Below are 20,316 nucleotides of genomic sequence, written 5' to 3'. Positions count from 1 at the left end.
TATCTCCTATCTAGAAGCCGTTATAAAACAATCACTAAACGTTAAACATTTTAAAAGAATATAATCATTCTCTCTCTATCTCTCTCTATCTCTCTCCGCCTTTTCTTCCCTTACCAAAATGAAAAAACACAGCATCACTAAATCTGCAAAAGGAAATGCAGTGAGTTCTTCCAGAATTTTAGATTGGAAACCAGTTAATATTTGGAGATGAATAGCATCTTCTGTTTGCTTCTTGCAGAGTTAATGATCAGTTCAGAAATTTGTTGCTATATGCTTCAGAAATTTGTTGCTATATGCGTACGGCGACCTGCAGCATTTTGATTTTCCTCTTGAAGTTGGAGTCCACCTTTTTTGTATGGAAACCAGTTTAATATTTGGAAATGAATAGCTAATCTTCTGTTTGCTTCTTGCAGATTTGATGCTCAGTTCAGAAATGCGTTGCTCTATACATGCGGCAACCTGCAGCATTTTGATTTTCCTCTTGAAGTTGGAGTCCACCTTTTTGGGGGGAAACCAGGTGATAGGAGAAAACTCTTACGATGAGTGAGCTTCTTAATTTGCGACGTAAATTTGTTGAGAGGATTCGATGTTGATTGGCCAATTTTTGCAGATTTATACTGCATTATTCAAGAGAAGAAATGTAAGAATCTGGAAATGAAAAGCAGCTGAAGCTTTTGAAGTACAAGAAAAGGAAAAACAAACACGTATTTCCTTTGCTCTGGATCTTGAGGGAAAAGCATTTCTCTCTTGCCGCATGGAAAAAACACAGATTTTTTTTTCCAAAGTGAGTTCTTCCATAATATTAAATTGAAAACTGTTTTTTTTTTTTTCATGGAAATGAATTGCTGATGTTCTGTTTTCTTATTGCAGGTTTAAAAACAGAATTGATGTCGATGACTTCAAGATGAGTTCACAACTGTAGGGTTCCGTCTCCCTTGCCAAGATTCGAGAGGAACATATTCAAGTTCTGCTCCGACACATGGTGAGTGATTTCAATTCTTACTTCACTGCTCCTAAATTCATCATAGAAATTTACAACTGTCATGGACATATTCAAGTTCTGCTCCGACAAATGGTGAGTGATTTCAATTCTTACTTCACTGCTCCTAAATTCATCATAGAAATTTACAACTGTCATGGCTTTGGGATTAATTTCTTCTTTTCTTTTCATTCTGCTGCAAGATTACTAATTGATTGAATAATGGAAATATTTTGTCGTAGTTGTCCACTAAACATGGTAGAAATTCCAAAGAAAATTAGAAAATTCCGAGGTCCAATATCTGAAACTGACGTTAAATTTCAAATATTTTGGCTGTTCCATCCCGTTCTTGTTGAGACTGGAAACTGATAACTTGAAAGATAGAAAAGAAGTTTAAATTCCAAATAGTTAACTTTGCTACTGAGGATTGACTTACCAAGACAGAAATTGCTTTACCGAAAATTCTAATGAGAGTCTCAGTTGAGACTTGGGAGTCTCTCATATTATCTCTCTCATCTCGTTGTCATAAAGTTCAGCAACAGTTTCTGGAGTGTGAACTTATACATCATAGAACTGTTAGTGCTAGTACAATGAATCCCAAGGTCCCATGGAGAATGCTCTGCTATTATTACATTTTCATTATGTTTTTTATTTGTTGAATGTTTTGGGCATGGTCTACCATTAAATGTCTAAAATGATGATATTACTGGATGCTAAAATAACTGACATGGCAAAATGGTGTTCTTATTGTAAAATGAAACCACAAAGCAGTGTGAAATGCCATTGCCAAATTACAGAATCTAGATACAGTATTAATTATTTCTGGGCTATGTTGGTCCGGTGATAGAATGTTAATTGTTTCATAATCTACATTTTATGAAACCTATTTTAATGAAGACTTGACAAGTATATCTCTATTTATTTTTCAGAATCTGCATCTATAACTTGCTGCGTCATTCAAACTTGGCTTATGAATCACCGAAACCTATTTAAAGATAACCTATTTTAAAGATTAAAATAGATAATTCTTTGTTACAGGTGATATCTGAATTAGTTTTTGAGATTGAATACAGCCCACCACCACGAAACTGGCTACAAACCAAAAGGTACATTTCTCTATTCTTGAATGTTTTGTTAGTCATGGGCTTTTGCATTTTTTTAAAGGATCTTTTTTGAATGAAGAGTATTCTCATTGTCTGATTGAAGAATATAATTTTGATGATGTAAATAGATGTTCTCGATGTGGTCTTAATACAAAAAGAAAAATGTACTAATTTAATAACATAAATATACCCCTCTCACGTGGACACTGTTCATGTGGTCAGACAAGAGCTAAGTAGGTGTTGAGATAGATAGGGCATCTACATCTAGACCGAAAACATTTACATTCAGGACTCAAAAGAATCTTGAATAGTTTTTAAATGCGCATGTTTTGAGATAAATGGTTTTAGTCGGTTAAACATTAAATGAATTAACTACTCATTGTTAATATGCCGACTGAAAAATTTTTGACCATGGTTACAATTGTCCACTAAAAAAGGACATGTCCCAAGTATTTTTGTACATACATATACCTCTTCCTTCATTGAGGGAAGAGATTTTAAACTCCACTCCATTACTACCCCCATTTACTAAGTTAATAACTACCTCAAAACTTGAATTAGTCCACGTGTAGCTATTTCGTTAACCTTCAAATCCCAGATATAATTGGCATCCTTTATTGGCAACCTACCTCGACTGGAAATGAAAATCAAAATGTGGAAACGCTTATTACCCAAGGCTCCACCTAACTTTACAACACCCATAATGTCCTAGACCATTAGCAAATAATCTCATAACTTTTAAACACCATCCCACAAACTCTGATCTCAAAGCAGGACCTACAAACTATGTCACTTTAGCTTCAGCAGACCACATAATGTTGATGAAATAGATTATGCAACAAAGAGGTCTTGTGACGCCTCAATAGATGAACCTACCACAAATCCTAACAGCACCCATCTTACCAAATGTAGAAAATAATGAAGTAATGGTAGCTGCCCAAGAATACAAAAGCAGGAGAGAGGATGACATGGCTAGGGAACCACCAAATAACAAATCGGAATGACATGGCAAGGGAACCACCAAATAACAAATCGGAAATCCAACTGCTACTTGAGCTAGAATTCAAATCGACTTAAGGTTATCAAAGCCTGTAGCAAGCTTATTGTACATTCTGTAACATTTGATATAATCTTAAAAACATATATGAATATTACATCTTGTGAATCAAAACTCAGTATGAGAGCCTTAGGTTCAAACATAGCACTGGACAAAGCTCTAATATGGTCATCATAAAAGAAAAACCTGGGACAAAGCATACACAACACTGTGACTCAATAGGCTTACGGTGGCCAGCTAGGCTTAGCGTGGGCGTTGGCCCAGCCCTCACTGGTGGCTAATTAGTCACTCTTCTCTAAAGAGCCTTAGAAATAAGTTAACTGTGGCAGGAGGATATATCAATATATCTAAAATGACACTCCCTTTTGATACATGAAAATGAATTACACCACCCTTTTGATACTATTATTTCATACTAATTTCTACCCATCTTGTTTCTTAAAAATCTCATCTCATTTCTAGATCCCTAACACTCTCCCCCACTTGTACGGTCGACGTCCTCGTTGAAAAATCTCATCTCGTTTCTGTGAATACTGCTAGAGGCTTGACTCTTTCTCCTAATTGGTTTCTTATATATTCAGACTTTTCCATTTGACAAGATATTCTTTGTAAGGATCCTCACTTGATGGTCTTAACAACTTGTTCAACTAGGATTTTCTCAACGCCTTGATGCACTGGTGCTACTCATGAAATGGCTGATCTTGAGGGTTTGTTTCTGCTATCATCTGACTCATCTGCATGGTATGACTTTAGTATGCTCACATGAAGTATTGGATGGATCTTCATCCATTGTGGTTGTAACGACCCGGAAATCGGACCGCTACCGGCGCTAGGATCCAGATCGGCTTAAGGCCGCCAGGACCCGTAGCAAGCCTAACATACATCCTGTAAACCTGTTTAATCCCATACATGATCACACATAAACATAAATGTAATACCCGACTAGACTCCAGTATCAGAATTCCTACCGTCCGATGGAATCTCGGATGTCGGAAACCTCTAGAAGGGTAAAATCATATTTTTATAAAATGTTTTAATGTATCTTATGGTTTTAAGCAAAAAGGAAATTGAGTTTTAAAAGAAAAAGACCAAGGAGACATTCCCACGTTCGGCCGCCGAACGTGGGATGGTTTAGGGGGGCAAGTTATATAACGACTCGAAAATCGGACCGCTACCGGCGCTAGAATCCAGATCGGCTTATGGCCGCCGGGACCCGTAGCAAGCCAAACATTCATCCTGTGAACCTGCTTAATCCCATACATGATCAACACATACGTAAAAATTTTGAACTTTTCTTTCCATTCATTCACCAAACTCAACCTGTGCATGCACTATTCATAAACATAAACATTAATCCCACCTTGGAGTCCTCATCAATGCTTCAATGGGGTGACATAACATAAATTAAGTCTGGTTTACAATCATCATCATTAAACATTAAGATCATGTACTAGAAAGGGATTAACATAATACTATGAGTCAAGCACAACTCTAAACTTCCATAAGCATCATTACATAACATTTTTATATCATACTTTTACATTACATCATGTCCATGTCCACATCTAGTTATTACAATAATATAACTCTACTCCTGCTGACCTCCTGGTCTACCCTGTACCTGCAAACCTGGGGGTTAAGGGAGAGGGGTGAGCTATAAAGCCCAGTGAGCAGAATAGAATAATATTAATTTTAAAACATATGCTTTCATGAAATGCATCACATCACAAACATATCACATAAAGGATGAACTTGTCACTATTAGCCCTCTACATAATTCCAAAGTGCCAGAACGTAGAATGGGTCCTGGTCTTTCTCTTACATGGTGCCAGCGAACGTAGAATGGGTCCCCACTGGTCTTCCATTCCGTACCGTACATATCATATCATCACATCATATATTGAGGGCTATGGATCATCCAATATCCATCCACATCAACAACATATTATGCAATGCAACATATTCGTGAATTCTAATGCAAACAACCTAATATATATCTCATGGCATTCATGATGCGTGAATCATGCTAAAAATTGATTTAATTACTTTAAAACATAAAGAGTTATTCCACTCACCTCTGGCTGAAGCTCTAACAGACTCAGAAGCAGCTGAACTCACTGCTGGGGCCTCGGTTCCTCGGATCCGAACCTACACAGGTGGACTCAAATGAGGGACCTAACATACATAAACATGACTCTAAAATACTCTCCAAAACCCCCTAAAACACCTTAAAACGATCACATAAATCATGCAAAGGAGGGCTGAACAGGGCACTTTCGGCAGTAGGGTCGGCGGCCGAAAGGCCCTCCAGAGCCGAAAGTCATGCATACCTTCGGCGGCACTTTCGGCGGTCGAAGGTTCCCTCCAGAGACGAAACTCATGCATGTTCGGTGGCACCTTCGGCGGCCGAAACTCCCTTCCAGAGCCGAAAGTCTACTTTCGGGGGCAGGGTTCGGCAGCCGATACATGCTGCCAAAGGCAAGTTCGGCGGCCGAAAGAACCTTCGGCTGCCGAACCTGAGTTCTTCCCAAAAGGGCAGAAACTCAGCCTCTCCATGCATAAACGCCTCCCAACTCATTCAATCATGCATTCTCCTATTCTACAACATGCATACTCAGGCATACAAGCTCCTAGGGGTTTCAAACTATCTTAAACCCCATCTACAACACATCAAACATGCATAACTAACATACATTGTCCATAAACGCACAGTAAACACATAAACTCTACATAAACCTACACATGCATTTCTACCCCAAGAAACTTCATAAAACTTACTTAAAACATTAAAGGAACTATGGATCTACTCCTACCTCTTGAAGAACGAGAGGAGAGACGATCCAACTTGGAGATGGGAGAGATCTCAACTCTTTGGTCTCCAAGCTTCCAAAACTCGCTCTTTTGTTCAAATATCTTCAAATCAACATAAAGCTTGTTAAAACATGAAAGATCGAAGGAAAAACATCTAAAATGAACCATGGGAGAGTAAGAACTCACCGTGGCCGAAAATGGGGAGAAAACTCGCCCGTTTCGGCCATGGAGCTCTTATATAGGGGCTGGCAGACCACCTTTCGGCAGCCTAAGGTGCCTCCAAAACTCATGCAAGTTCGGCGGCCGAACCTTTGAAACTTTCGGAAGCCTAACTTGCCCCCCTAAACCATCCCACGTTCGGCTGCCGAACTTGAGGTTCGGCGGCCGAACCTGAAAATGTCTCCTTGGTCTTTTTCATTTAAAACTCAATTTCCTTTTTGCTTAAAACCATAAAATACATTAAAATATTTATGAAAACATGCTTTTACCCTTCTAGAGGTTTTCGACATCCGAGATTCCACCGGGCGGTAGGAATTCCGATACCGGAGTCTAGCCGGGTATTACATTCTTCCCCCCTTTAAGAATATTTGTTCCCGAATGCTCACCAAACAAACACATGGTATAGCATAAAACATAAACATTCATACAAAAGCACATAAAAACTCACCTTAGAAGAGATATTGCTGGAGCATGGACTCCCGTGTCTCCCAAGTACACTCTTTGATGTTGTGGTGATTCCAAAGGACTTTCACCATCGGGATTTCCTTGTTCCTTAGCTTTCTGATCTGGGTGTCTAGGATTCGTACTGGCTGTTCAACATAGGTGAGATCCTCTTGGATCTCCACATCAGGCTCACTAAGAACCTTGCCCGGATCTGACACGAACTTCCTTAACATGGAAACATGAAAAACCGGATGGATTCTCTCCATTGAAGCAGGTAAATCTAGCTTATACGATACATTCCCAATCTTTTGCAAGATCTCAAAGGGCCCAATGTACCGTGGAGCTAGCTTACCTTTCTTCCCAAACCGAATCACCCCTTTCATTGGAGACACCTTGAGCAATACCAAATCCCCCTCCTGAAACTCTACTTGCCTTTTGCAGATATCTGCATAACTCTTCTGCCTGCTTGCAGCAATCTTGATCATAACTCTGCTGGTGATCTCTACTAGCTCAGGCCCTGCCAAGGCCTTTTCTCCAACTTCTTCCCAACAGACAGGCGACCTGCACTTCCTTCCATACAAAGCTTCATATGGGGCCATCCCTATGCTGGCATGATGGCTGTTATTGTAGGCAAACTCCACTAAAGGTAGATGCTGCCTCCAAGAACCGCCAAAATCCAGCACACACATTCTGAGCATATCTCTATTGTCTGGATGGTCCTCTTTGATTGTCCGTCCGTCTGAGGATGGAAAGCAGTGCTAAAATCCAACCTGGTACCCATAGCGTTCTGCAGACTCCGTCAAGACCTGGAGGTGAACTGTGGCCCTCTATCAGACACTATTGAAACAGGAACCCCATGCAGCCTGACGATCTCATCAACATACACCTGCGCCAACTTGTCCACAGAATAGCCACTCCTGACAGGGATGAAGTGAGCAGATTTGGTGAGTCTGTCTACAATCACCCATATAGAGTCCAATCTGTTGGACGTTGCCGGTAACCCCACCACGAAGTCCATAGCTATATTCTCCCATTTCCACTCTGGAATAGGTAGTGGGTTAAGCATTCCAGCCAGCTTCTGATGTTCCAGCTTCACCCTCTGACATACTTCGCAGGCTGACACAAACTGTGCCACTTCTCTCTTCATAGCTGGCCACCAATACACTTTCTTCAGATCTTGATACATCTTGGTGGCTCCAGGGTGAACACTGTATCTGGCATTCTGAGCCTCTCTCATAATGTCTCCCTTCAGCCCTACGTCATCTGGTACACACAATCTGTTTCCATAGCGGAGGATCCCCTTGCTGTCAAATCTGAACTCACTATCTTTGCCTGACTGAACAGTCCTGGCAATCTTCACTAACTCTGGGTCCTCATGTTGTTTCTGAGCCACCTGCTCCAGAAACACGGGTGCCACTCTCATCTGGGCAATCAAAGCACCTGTACCAGATAACTCCAACTGTAGACCTTCATTCATGAGCTCGAAAAACTGCCTCACCACTGGCCTCCTCTCTGCTGAAATATGGGATAAACTGCCAAGTGATTTCTGGCTTAAGGCGTCTGCCACAACATTCGCCTTACCCGGATGGTACTGGATCTTGCAATCATAGTCACTGAGCAGTTCTACCCATCTTCTCTGCCTCATATTCAGCTCCCTCTGACTCAGGATGTACTGCAGGCTTTTATGATCTGTGAAGATCTCACATTTAACCCCATAAAGGTTGATACAAAATGTGCCACTTCTCTCTTCATAGCTGGCCACCAATACACTTTCTTCAGATCTTGATACATTTTGGTGGCTCCAGGGTGAACACTGTATCTGGCATTATGAGCCTCTCTCATAATGTCTCCCTTCAGCCCTACGTCATCTGGTACACACAATCTGTTTCCATAGCGGAGGATCCCCTTGCTGTCAAATCTGAACTCACTATCTTTGCCTGACTGAACAGTCCTGGCAATCTTCACTAACTCTGGGTCCTCATGCTGTTTCTGAGCCACCTGCTCCAGAAACACGGGTGCCACTCTCATCTGGGCAATCAAAGCACCTGTACCAGACAACTCCAACTGTAGACCTTCATTCATGAGCTCGAAAAATTGCCTCACCACTGGGATAAACTGCCAAGTGATTTCCAGCTTATGGCGTCTGCCACAATATTCGCTTTACCCGGATGGTACTGGATCTTGCAATCATAGTCACTGAGCAGTTCTACCCATCTTCTCTGCCTCATATTCAGCTTCCTCTGACTCAGGATGTACTGCAGGCTTTTATGATCTGTGAAGATCTCACATTTAACCCCATAAAGGTAGTGCCTCCACATCTTGAGTGCAAAGATCACCGCTGCCATCTCTAGGTCATGTGTAGGGTAATTCAACTCGTGCTTCTTTAGCTGTCTAGAAGCATAAGCAATCACCCTTTCATTCTGCATTAGCACACAACCCAGTCCCACACGGGATGCATCGCAAAAGACTGTGAAGTCCTCATTACTAGTCGACAGAGCTAACATCGGTGCTGAAGTCAACCTCTTCTTTAACTCCTCAAAGCTCTCTTCACACTGGTCGGTCCACACGAACCTCTGGTTCTTCTTAGTCAATCTGGTCATGGGAGCTGCAATCTTAGAGAAGTCCTGAACGAACCTCCTGTAGTAACCTGCCAAACCCAAGAAGCTCTTGGTCTCTGTCACTGTGGTGGGTCTAGGCCAGTTAGCTACAGTTTCCACTTTCTTGGGGTCTACCTCGATTCCATTTTCTGACACCACATGCCCCAAGAAAGAGATGCTCCTCAGCCAGAACTCACACTTGGAGAACTTGGCATACAAGCCATGTTCCCTCAAGGTCTGCAGAACTAACCTCAGACGATGGGCATGCTCCTCTGCATTCCTGGAATACACTAAGATATCATTTATGAAGACAATAACAAAGTGATCCAGGTACTGGCTAAACACTCTGTTCATGAGATCCATGAATACTGCAGGGGCATTGGTTAACTCGAACGGCATCACAAGCAACTCATAATGCCCATATCTAGTCCTGAATGCTGTCTTCAGTACATCCTCTTCCCTTATCCTCAGCTGATGGTACCCTGATCTCAGATCTATCTTGGAGAAACAACCTGCTCCTGCTAGCTGGTCGAATAGATCGTCGATCCTTAGCAACGGGTACTTATTCTTGGTAGTGACCTTGTTCAACTGCCTGTAGTCGATACAAAGTCTGAGAGATCCATCCTTCTTTTTCACAAATAGCACTGGAGCACCCCAAGGTGAGGTACTCGGTCGGATGAATCCTCTATCTACCAACTCTTGCAACTGCTCTTTAAGCTCCTTCAATTCTACTGGTGCCATCCTGTAGGGAGGAATAGAGATCGGTCTGGTTCCAGGCATCAATTCAATTTCAAACTCTATCTCCCTAGCGGGTGGTAAACCTGGCAGCTCGTCTAGAAAAACATCTAAGAATTCTCTGACTACTGGCACTGAGGCGGGCTCTCTGACATGACTATCCAGCTCTTTCACATGAGCTAGAAAACCCTGACAACCCCTCCTGAGTAGCCTACGAGCCTGAAGGGCTGATATCAAACCTTTAGGTGTACTCCCCCTGTCTCCTCTGAAGACAACCTCTGACCCATCCTGACATCTGAACCTGACTACCTTGTCTCTGCAATCCAAGGTAGCACCATGGGTAGATAGCCAATCCATCCCTAAAATGACGTCAAAATCTGTCAAATCTAGAACCACAAGGTCGGCAGAAAGACATCTTCCCTCAACAAAAACTGGACTATACTGGCAGACTGACTCTATCACTGACGGGTCACACTTGGGTCCACTGACCCATAGGGGACACTCTAACCCAGAGACCATCAATCCCAACCTCTCGACGGCCCTCGGAGCAATGAAAGAATGAGATGCACCAGGGTCCATTAATGTATACACATCAGAACAACCAATGATGAGATTACCTGACACCACGGTGTTGGATGTGTTTGCCTCCTGCTGAGTCATGGTGAAGATCCGTGCTGGAGCTGATGGACCTTCACCCCTGAAACCCGCTGAAGAAGAGGCTGCCCCTTTCCCCCGGCCTCTGCCACTAGCCTGAGTCGCGGCTGGAGCTATTGGCTGAGCCACACTACCAGAAGCTGTCTGCTGAGACTGTGCCACAAAAGCTGCCCTAGGACACTCTCGTGCCATGTGGCCCACATCTGAAGCAGGCTGTCGTCCCAACCATACATACTCCTTTGTGCGGCTTTCCACACTTCTTGCATACTGCATTATCTACACCTGAGCTCGAACCACTTCCTAATCCCAGACCAGACTTGATCTTATTCCAGAACTTGTTCTTCTTTGGCTTCTTGGTGGTGTTGCCCCACCTCTTACTAGCTGAACTCAGAGAAGAAGAGTCCATCCTTCCCCCACCTGGGGTCTTGGAACCAGAAGGCTGTGCCACTGACTGCTTGACTTTCCCTTCGATGATTGCATTAGCCTCCATCCTCCGAGCCATATCTACTATGGCATGGAAACTCTCCCTCTCTGCTGACTGAATCAAGGAGGAATACCTGGAATGGAGCTTCATGATATACCTCCTTGACTTTTTCTAATTTGTATCTAGATTTTGCCCGGCAAACGGCAACAGCTCCAAAAACCTGTCTGTGAACTCATCCACACTCATCTCATCCGTCTGCCTCAGCTGTTCGAACTCAATCATCTTCAATTCTCTTGAACTGTCAGGGAAAGCCCATCCTGCAAACTCATTTGCAAACTCCTCCCATGATAGGCTGTCCAATCTCGGGTTCACATAGTTCATGAACCACTCACGGGCCTTCTTGCATTTTAGTGTGAACCAAGCCATTTCAATGGCTCTATTGTCATCAGCTCCTATCTCATCTGTAATTGTCTTGACCCTCTCAAGGTACACAAATGGGCCATCACCGGTTTCAAACTGGGGAGCACCCAGCTTCATGTAATCGGTCATCTTGACCTTGCTCCCCCCAGATGAGCTAGGTTTAGGCATTTGGGTTTCTGGAACAGTAGGGGCTGGTGGTGGTGGAGGAGGTGCAGCATCCCCTGGGGTAGGGTTTGCTGTACCTGGATGGTAGGGTGGGGGTGGATACATAGGGTACTGTGGGTACGGTGGGTAGAAAGGTGGGTATGGCATCTGAGAGTGATAAGGATTAAAACTGGGGTAATCCGATGTACCTCCATCGAATACCCGGGATTATGTGAAAAGGGTGGGTAGTAAGGTGGCTGAACAAATCCCGAGGCCTGAGTGCCTCCTTAGGACTCTCCCATTCCCTCTTCTAACATACTTACTCCGAGACTGCCATCCCTCCTCTGATCCACATCCATCTGATCCCCCACATCCTCTAACATATCCCTTTGCACAGTTCCCTTCACTGATCTGCTTCTATCCAGATCCAAAGACCTTCTAGGGTCCCTTACTGCTTTTCTCTGCTGGACCTACTTGACATTGCCCTAGGCAATGTAGGAGGACGGGCATCAGTGCCCTCGTCCTGGGGTGGTACTCCAGTCAATCGTGCAGATCGACGAGTTCCTCTCATCTTGTTTTTTCTAAAAAACAACATACATCACATAGGACATTAGCATCAAATGGTTCATGTGCAAACACATGACCCCGCATCACATACATCACATACATAGCATATCATTAATGCACATGCATATAATCATGGCATTTCACATCATCATTCAAGACAGGACTCTACATCCTATCCTAGTGGACATGATTTTCCTATTGTGCTTGACCTTCTAAAACATCTATGAGTCCGAAACTCTAGGTCCGACCATATGAACCTAGGGCTCTGATACCAATCTGTAACGACCCGAAAATCGGACTGCTACCGGCGCTAGAATCCAGATCGGCTTAAGGCCGCCGGGACCCGTAGCAAGCCAAACATTCATCCTGTGAACCTGCTTAATCCCATACATGATCAACACATACGTAAACATTTTGAACTTTTCTTTCCATTCATTCACCAAACTCAACCTGTGCATGCACTATTCATAAACATAAACATTAACTCCACCTTGGAGTCCTCATCAATGCTCCAATGGGGTGACATAACATAAATTAAGTCTGGTTTACAATCATCATCATTAAACATTAAGATCATGTACTAGAAAGGGATTAACATAATACTATGGTCAAGCACAACTCTAAACTTCCATAAGCATCATTACATAACATTTTTATATCATACTTTTTACATTACATCATGTCCATGCTTCAAGGCAAAGCCGAAAGTCTACTTTCGGGGGCAGGGTTCGGCAGTCGATACATGCTGCCAAAGGCAGGTTCGGCGGCCGAAAGAACCTTCGGCTGCCGAACCTGAGTTCTTCCCAAAAGGGCAGAAACTCAGCCTCTCCATGCATAAACGCCTCCCAACTCATTCAATCATGCATTCTCCTATTCTACAACATGCATACTCAGGCATACAAGCTCCTAGGAGTTTCAAACTATCTTAAACCCCATCTACAACACATCAAATATGCATAACCAATATATATTGTCCATAAACGCACAGTAAACCCATAAACTCCACATAAACCTACACATGCATTTCTACCCCAAGAAACTTCATAAAACTTACTTAAAACATTAAAGGAACTATGGATCTACTCTTACCTCTTGAAGAACGAGAGGAGAGACGATCCAACTTGGAGATGGAAGAGATCTCAACTCTTTGGTCTTCAAGCTTCCAAAACTCGCTCTTTTGTTCAAATATCTTCAAATCAACATAAAGCTTGTTAAAACATGAAAGATCGAAGGAAAAACATCTAAAATGAATCATGGGAGGGTAAGAACTAACCGTGGCAAAAAATGGGGAGAAAACTCGCCCGTTTCGGCCATGGAGCTCTTATATAGAGGCTGGCAGACCACCTTTCGGCAGCCTAAGGTGCCTCAAAAACTAATGCAAGTTCGGAAGCCTAACTTGCCCCCTAAATCATCCCACGTTCGGCGGCCGAACTTGAGGTTCGGCGGCCGAACCTGGAAATGTCTCCTTGGTCTTTTTCATTTAAAACTTAATTTCCTTTTTGCTTAAAACCATAAAATACATTAAAACATTTATGAAAACATGCTTTTACCCTTCTAGAGGTTTCCCACATCCGAGATTCCACCGGGCGGTAGGAATTCCGATACCGGAGTCTAGCCGGGTATTACAAGTTAGGCTTCCGAAAGTTTCAAAGGTTCGGCGGCCGAACATGAGGTTCGGCCGCCGAACTTGCATGAGTTTTGGAGGCACTTTAGGCTGCCGAAAGGTGGTCTGCCAGCCCCTATATAAGAGCTCCATGGCCGAAACGGGCGAGTTTTCTCCCCATTTTCAGCCACGGTGAGTTCTTGCTCTCCCATGGTTCATTTTAGATGTTTTTTCCTTCGATCATTCATGTTTTAACAAGCTTTACATTGATTTGAAGATATTTGAACAAAAGAGCGAGTTTTGGAAGCTTGGAGACCAAAGAGTTGAGATCTCTCCCATCTCCAAGTTGGATCGTCTCTCCTCTCGTTCTTCAAGAGGTAAGAGTAGATCCATAGTTCCTTTAATATTTTAAGTAAGTTTTATGAAGTTTCTTGGGGTAGAAGTGCATGTGTAGGTTTATATGGAGTTTATGGGTTTACTGTGCGTTTATGAACAATGTATGTTGGATATGCATGTTTGATGTGTTGTAGATAGGGTTTAGGATAGTTTGAAGCCCCTAGGAGCTTGTATGCTTGAGTATGCATGTTGTAGAATAGGAAAATGCATGATTGAATGAGTTGGGAGGCGTTTATGCATGTTGAGCTGAGTTTCTGCCCTTTTGGGAAGAACTCAGGTTCGGCAGCCGAAGGCTCTTTCGGCCGCCGAACCTGCCTTTGGTAGCATGTATCGGCTGCCGAACCCTGCCCCCGAAAGTGGACTTTTGGCTCTGGAAGGGAGTTTCGGCCGCCGAAGGTGCCGCCGAACATGCATGAGTTTCGTCTCTGGAGGAAACCTTCGGCCGTCGAAAGTGTCGCCGAAGGTGCATAACTTTCGGCTCTGGAGGGCCTTTCGGCCGCCGAACCTACCGCCGAAAGTTCCCTGTTCAGTCCTCCTTTGCATGATTTCTATGATTGTTTTAAGGTGTTTTAGGGAGTTTTTGGGGAGTATTTTAGAGTCATGTTCATGGATGTTTGGTCCCTCATTTGAGTCCACCAGTGTAGGTTCGGACCCGAGGAACCGAGGACCTCAGCAGTGAGATAGCTGCTTCAGAGTCATTAGAGCTTCAGCCAGAGGTGAGTGGAATAAACTTTTATGTTTTAAAGTAAATGAACTTAGAGCATGATACATGCATCACGTATGCCATGAGATATACTAGGTTGTTTGCATTAGAATTCACGAATATGTTGAATTGCATAAATTGATGTTGATGTGGATGGATGTTGGATGACCCTTTAGTCCTCGTATGCTATGGTATGATGATGATACGGTACGGAAGACCAGTGAGGCCCATTCTACGCCCCTGGCACCTTGGAATGTTATGTTATGTTATGCTATGGTAAGAGAAAGACCAGTGAGGCCCATTCTACGCCCCTGGCATGATTGGACTATGTTGAGGACTATTGGTGACAAGTCCATCCTTGATGTGATTTATTTGTGATGTGTTGCATTTCACGAAAGCATGAAATATAAATTGAATATGTTATTATTCCGCTCATTGGGCTTTATAGCTCACCCCTCTCCCTTAACCCTCAGGTTTGCAGGTACAGGGTAGACCAGGAGGTCAGCAGGAGTAGAGTTTTGTTTTATGTAATAGCTAGCTGTGGACATGAATATGTTGTAATGTAAAAGTAAAGTATTGAAATGTTATGTAATGATGCTTATGGAAGTTTAGAGTTGTGCTTGACCATAGTATGTTGCCAATCCCTTTTTAGTACATGATCTCAAATGTTTAATGATGATTATTGAAAACCAAACTTAATGTATGTATGTTACCCCATTGGAGCATTGTTGAGGACTCCAATGTGGGTTGATGATTATGACTATGTAGAGTGCATGCACAGGTTGAGTTTGGTGAATGAATGGAAAGAAAAGTTCAATTTTTTTATGTATGTGTTGATCATGTATGGGATTAAGCAGGTTTACAGAATGAATGTTTGGCTTGCTACGGGTCCCGACGGCCTTAAGCCGACCTGGATTCTAGCGCCTATAGCGGTCCGATTTTTGGGTCATTACAGATTGGTATCAGAGCCCTAGGTTCATATGGTCGGAACTAGAGTGTCGGGCTCATAGATGTTCTAGAAGGTCAAGCACAATAGGAAAATCATGTCCACTAGGATAGGATGAAGAGTCCTGTCTTGAATGATAATGTGAAATGCCATGATTTTATGCATATGCATTAATGATATGCTTCGATATGTGATGTATGTAATGCGGGTTCATGTGTTTGCACATGAACCATTTGATGCTAATGTTGTATGTGATGTATGCTTTTTTTAGAAAAACAGGATGAGAGGAACTCGTCGATCTGCACGATTGACTGGAGTACCACCCTAGGACGAGGGCACTGATGCCCGTCCTCCTGCATTGCCTAGGGCAATGTCAAGTAGGTCCAGCAGAGAAAGAGCAATAAGAGACCCTAGAAGGTCTTTGGATCTGGGTAGAAACAGATCAGTGAGGGGAACAGTGCAAGGGGATATGTCAGAGGATGTGGGGGATCAGATGGATATGGATCAGTGAGGGGAACAGTGCAAGGGGATATGTCAGAGGATGTGGGGGATCAGATGGATATGGATCAGAGGAGGGACGACAGTCTCGAAGTAAGTATGTCGGAAGAGGGGATGGGAGAGTCCTAAGGAGGCACTCAGGCCTCGGGATTTGTTCAGCCACCTTACTACCCACCCTTTTCACAAAATCCCGGGTATTCGATGGGAGGTACATCGGATTACCCCAGTTTTAACCCTTATCACTCTCAGATGCCATACCCACCTTTCTACCCACCGTACCCACAGTACCCTATGTATCCACCCCCACCCTACCATCCAGATACAGCAAACCCTACCCCAGGGGATGCTGCACCTCCTCCACCACTAGCAGCCCCTACAGTCCCAGAAACCTAAATGCCTAAACCTAGCTCATATGGGGGGAGCAAGATCAAGATGACCGACTACATGAAGTTGGGTGCTCTCCATTTTGAAACCGGCGATGACTCATTTGTGTACCTTGAGAGGGTCAAGATGATAACAGATGAGATAGGAGCTGATGACAGTAGAGCCATTCAGATGGCTGAGTTCACACTAAAATGCAAGAAGGCCCGAGAGTGGTTTAAGAACTATGTGAACCCAAGGTTGGACAGCCTATCATGGGAGGAGTTTGCAAATGAGTTTGCAGGATGGGCTTTCCCTGACAGTTCAAGAGAATTGAAGATGATTGAGTTCGAGCAGCTGAGGCAGACGGATGAGATGAGTGTGGATGAGTTCACAGACAGGTTTTTGGAGCTATTGCCGTTTGCCGGGCAAAATCTGGATACAGATCAGAAAAAGTCAAGGAGATATATCATGAAGCTCCATTCCAGGTATTCCTCCTTGATTCAGTCAGCAGAGAGGGAGAGTTTCCATGCCATTGTGGATATGGCTCGGAGGATGGAGGCTAGTGCTATCATCGAAGGGAAAGTCAAGCAGTCAGCGGCACAGCCTTCTGGTTCCAAGACCCCAGGTGGGGGAAGGATGGACCCTTCTTCTCTGAGTTCAGCTAGTAAGAGGTGGAGCAGTACCACCAAGAAGCCAAAGAAGAACAAGTTCTGGAATAAGATCAAGTCTGGTCTGGGATTAGGAAGTGGTTCGAGCTCAGGTGCAGATAATGCAGTATGCAAGAAGTGTGGGATGCCGCACAAAGGAGTATGTCTGGTTGGGACGTCAGCCTGCTTCAGATGTGGGCAGGAGGGACACATAGTACGGGAGTGTCCTAGGGCAGCTTTTGTGGCACAGTCTCAGCAGACAGCTTCTGATAGTGTGGCTCAGCCAGTAGCTCCAGCCGCGACTCAGGCTAGTGGCAGAGGCAGAGGAAGAGGGGCAGCCTCTTCTTCAGTGGGTTTCAGAGGTGAAGGTCCATCAGCCCCAGCACGGATCTTCACAATGACTCAGCAGGAGGCAAATGCATCGAACACCGTGGTGGCAGGTAATCTCATCATTGGTTGCTGAGATGTTTATGCCTTAATGGACCCTGGTGCATCTCATTCTTTCATTGCTCCGAGGACCGTCGAGAGATTGGGTTTGATGGTCTCTGGGTTAGAGTGTCCCCTATGGGTCAGTGGACCCAAGTGTGACCCATCTGTGGCAGAGTCAGTCTGCCAGTATAGTCCAGTTTTTGTTGAGGGAAGATGCCTTTCTGCCGACCTTGTGGTTCTAGATTTGACCGATTTTGACGTCATTCTAGGGATGGATTGGCTATCTACCCATTGTGCTACCTTGGACTGCAGAGACAAGGTAGTCAAGTTCAGATGTCAGGATGAGTCAGAGGTTGTCTTCAGAGGAGGCAGGGGGAGTACACATAGAGGCTTGATATCAGCCATTCAGGCTCGTAGGCTACTCAGGAGGGGTTGTCAGGGTTTTCTAGCTGATGTGAGAGAGTTGGATAGTCATGTTAGAGAGCCTGCCTTGGTGCCCGTGGTCAGTGAGTTCTTAGATGTTTTCCCAAACGAGCTGCCAGGTTTACCACCTGCTAGGGAAATAGAGTTCGAAATTGAATTGATGCCTGGAACCAGACCGATCTCTATTCCTCTCTACAGGATGGCACCAGCAGAATTGAAGGAGCTTAAGGAGTAGTTGCAAGAGTTGGTAGATAGAGGATTCATTCGACCGAGTACCTCGCCTTGGGGTGCTCCAGTGCTATTTGTGAAAAAGAAGGATGGATCTCTCAGACTTTGTATCGACTACAGGCAGTTGAACAAGGTCACTACCAAGAATAAGTACCCGTTGCCAAGGATCGACGATCTATTCAACCAGCTAGCAAGAGCAGGTTGTTTCTCCAAAATAGATCTGAGATCGGGGTATCATCAGCTGAGCATAAGAGAAGAGGATGTACCGAAGACAGCATTCAGGACCAGATATGGGCACTATGAGTTCCTTGTGATGCCGTTCGGGTTAACCATGCCCCTGCAGCATTCATGGATCTCATGAATAGAGTATTTAGCCAATACCTGGATCACTTTGTTATTGTCTTCATAGATGATATCTTAGTGTATTCCAGGAATGCAGAGGAGCATGCCCACCATCTGCGGTTGGTTTTGCAGACCTTGAGAGAACATGGCTTGTATGCCAAGTTCTCCAAGTGTGAGTTCTGGCTGAGGAGTATTTCATTCTTGCGGCACGTTGTGTCAGAAAATGGAATCGAGGTAGACCCCAAGAAAGTGGAAGCTATAGCTAACTGGCCTAGACCCACTACAGTGACAGAGATCAAGAGCTTCTTGGGTTTAGCAGGTTACTACAGGAGGTTCGTTCAGGACTTCTCTAAGATTGCAGCTCCCATGACCAGGTTGACTAAGAAGAATCAGAGGTTTGTGTGGACCGACCAGTGTGAAGAGAGCTTCGAAGGGTTAAAGAAGAGGTTGACTTCAGCACCAGTATTAGCTCTACCATCTAGTAATGAAGACTTCTCAGTCTATTGTGATGCGTCCCGTGTGGGACTGGGTTGTGTGCTAATGCAGAATGAAAGGGTGATTGCTTATGCTTCTAGGCAACTGAAGAAGCACGAGTTGAATTACCCCACGCATGACCTAGAGATGGCAGCAGTAATCTTTGCACTCAAGATGTGGAGACATTACCTTTACGGGGTAAAATGTGAGATCTTCACGGATCATAAGAGCCTGCAGTACATCCTGAGTCAGAGAGAGCTGAATTTGAGGCAGAGAAAATGGGTAGAACTGCTCAGTGACTATGATTGCAAGATCCAGTACCATTCGGGTAAGGCGAATGTTGTGGCAGACACCTTAAGCCGGAAATCACATGGCAGTTTGTCCCATATTTCAGCAGAGAGGAGGCCAGTAGTGAGGGAGTTCTTCGAGCTCATCAATGAAGGTCTACAGTTGGAGTTGTCTGGTACAGGTGCTTTGATAGCCCAGATGAGAGTGGCACCCGTATTTCTGGAGCAGGTGGCTCAGAAACAGCACGAGGCCCCAGAGTTAGTGAAGATTGTCAGGACTGTTCAGTCAGGCAAGAACGAAGAGTTCAGATTTGACAGCAAGGGGATCCTCCGCTATGGGAGCAGATTATGTGTACGAGATGACGTGGGACTGAAGGGAGACATTATGAGGGAAGCTTATAATGCCAAATACAGTGTTCACCCTGGGGCCACCAAAATGTATCAAGATCTGAAGAAAGTGTATTGGTGGCCAGCTATGAAAAGAGAAGTGGCACAGTTTGTGTCAGCCTGCAAAATATGTCAAAAGGTGAAGCTAGAACATCAGAAGCCGGCTGAGATGCTTAACCCACTACCTATTCCAGAGTGGAAATGAGAGAATATAGCTATGGACTTCGTGGTGGGGCTACCGGCGGCGTCCAACAGATTGGACTCCATATGGGTGATTGTGGACAGACTCACCAAATCTGCTCACTTCATCCCTGTCAGGAGTGGCTATTCTGTGAATAAGTTGGCGCAGGTGTATGTTGATGAGATCGTCAGGCTGCATGGGGTTCCTGTTTCAATAGTGTCTGATAGAGGGTCCCAGTTCACCTCCAGGTTTTGG

At 44.1% G+C, this 20,316-nt stretch overlaps 1 long non-coding RNA gene across 5 annotated transcripts; it reads left to right on the top strand.

Annotated features, from left to right (window-relative positions):
* The first annotated feature begins 42 nt into the window (after window positions 1-42).
* Window positions 43-14,856, top strand: LOC110625610. 5 transcript variants are annotated; one of them, XR_002489593.2, is made up of 6 exons: window positions 43-160; window positions 414-517; window positions 611-784; window positions 871-982; window positions 2,018-2,085; window positions 14,798-14,856. It is a non-coding gene; the product is annotated as an uncharacterized LOC110625610 (long non-coding RNA). The 5 variants fall into 5 exon arrangements; XR_006352641.1 differs by lacking the exon at window positions 43-160 and adding an exon at window positions 275-297; XR_002489592.2 differs by having other exon boundaries at window positions 414-784.
* The last annotated feature ends 5,460 nt before the right edge of the window (window positions 14,857-20,316 follow it).

Source organism: Manihot esculenta, chromosome 11 (assembly GCF_001659605.2).
Source record: "Manihot esculenta cultivar AM560-2 chromosome 11, M.esculenta_v8, whole genome shotgun sequence".
Lineage (NCBI taxonomy): Eukaryota > Viridiplantae > Streptophyta > Magnoliopsida > Malpighiales > Euphorbiaceae > Manihot > Manihot esculenta.
The sequence above is the reverse complement of the archived record's forward strand: the minus strand, read 5'-3'. Positions and strand labels throughout refer to the sequence as shown.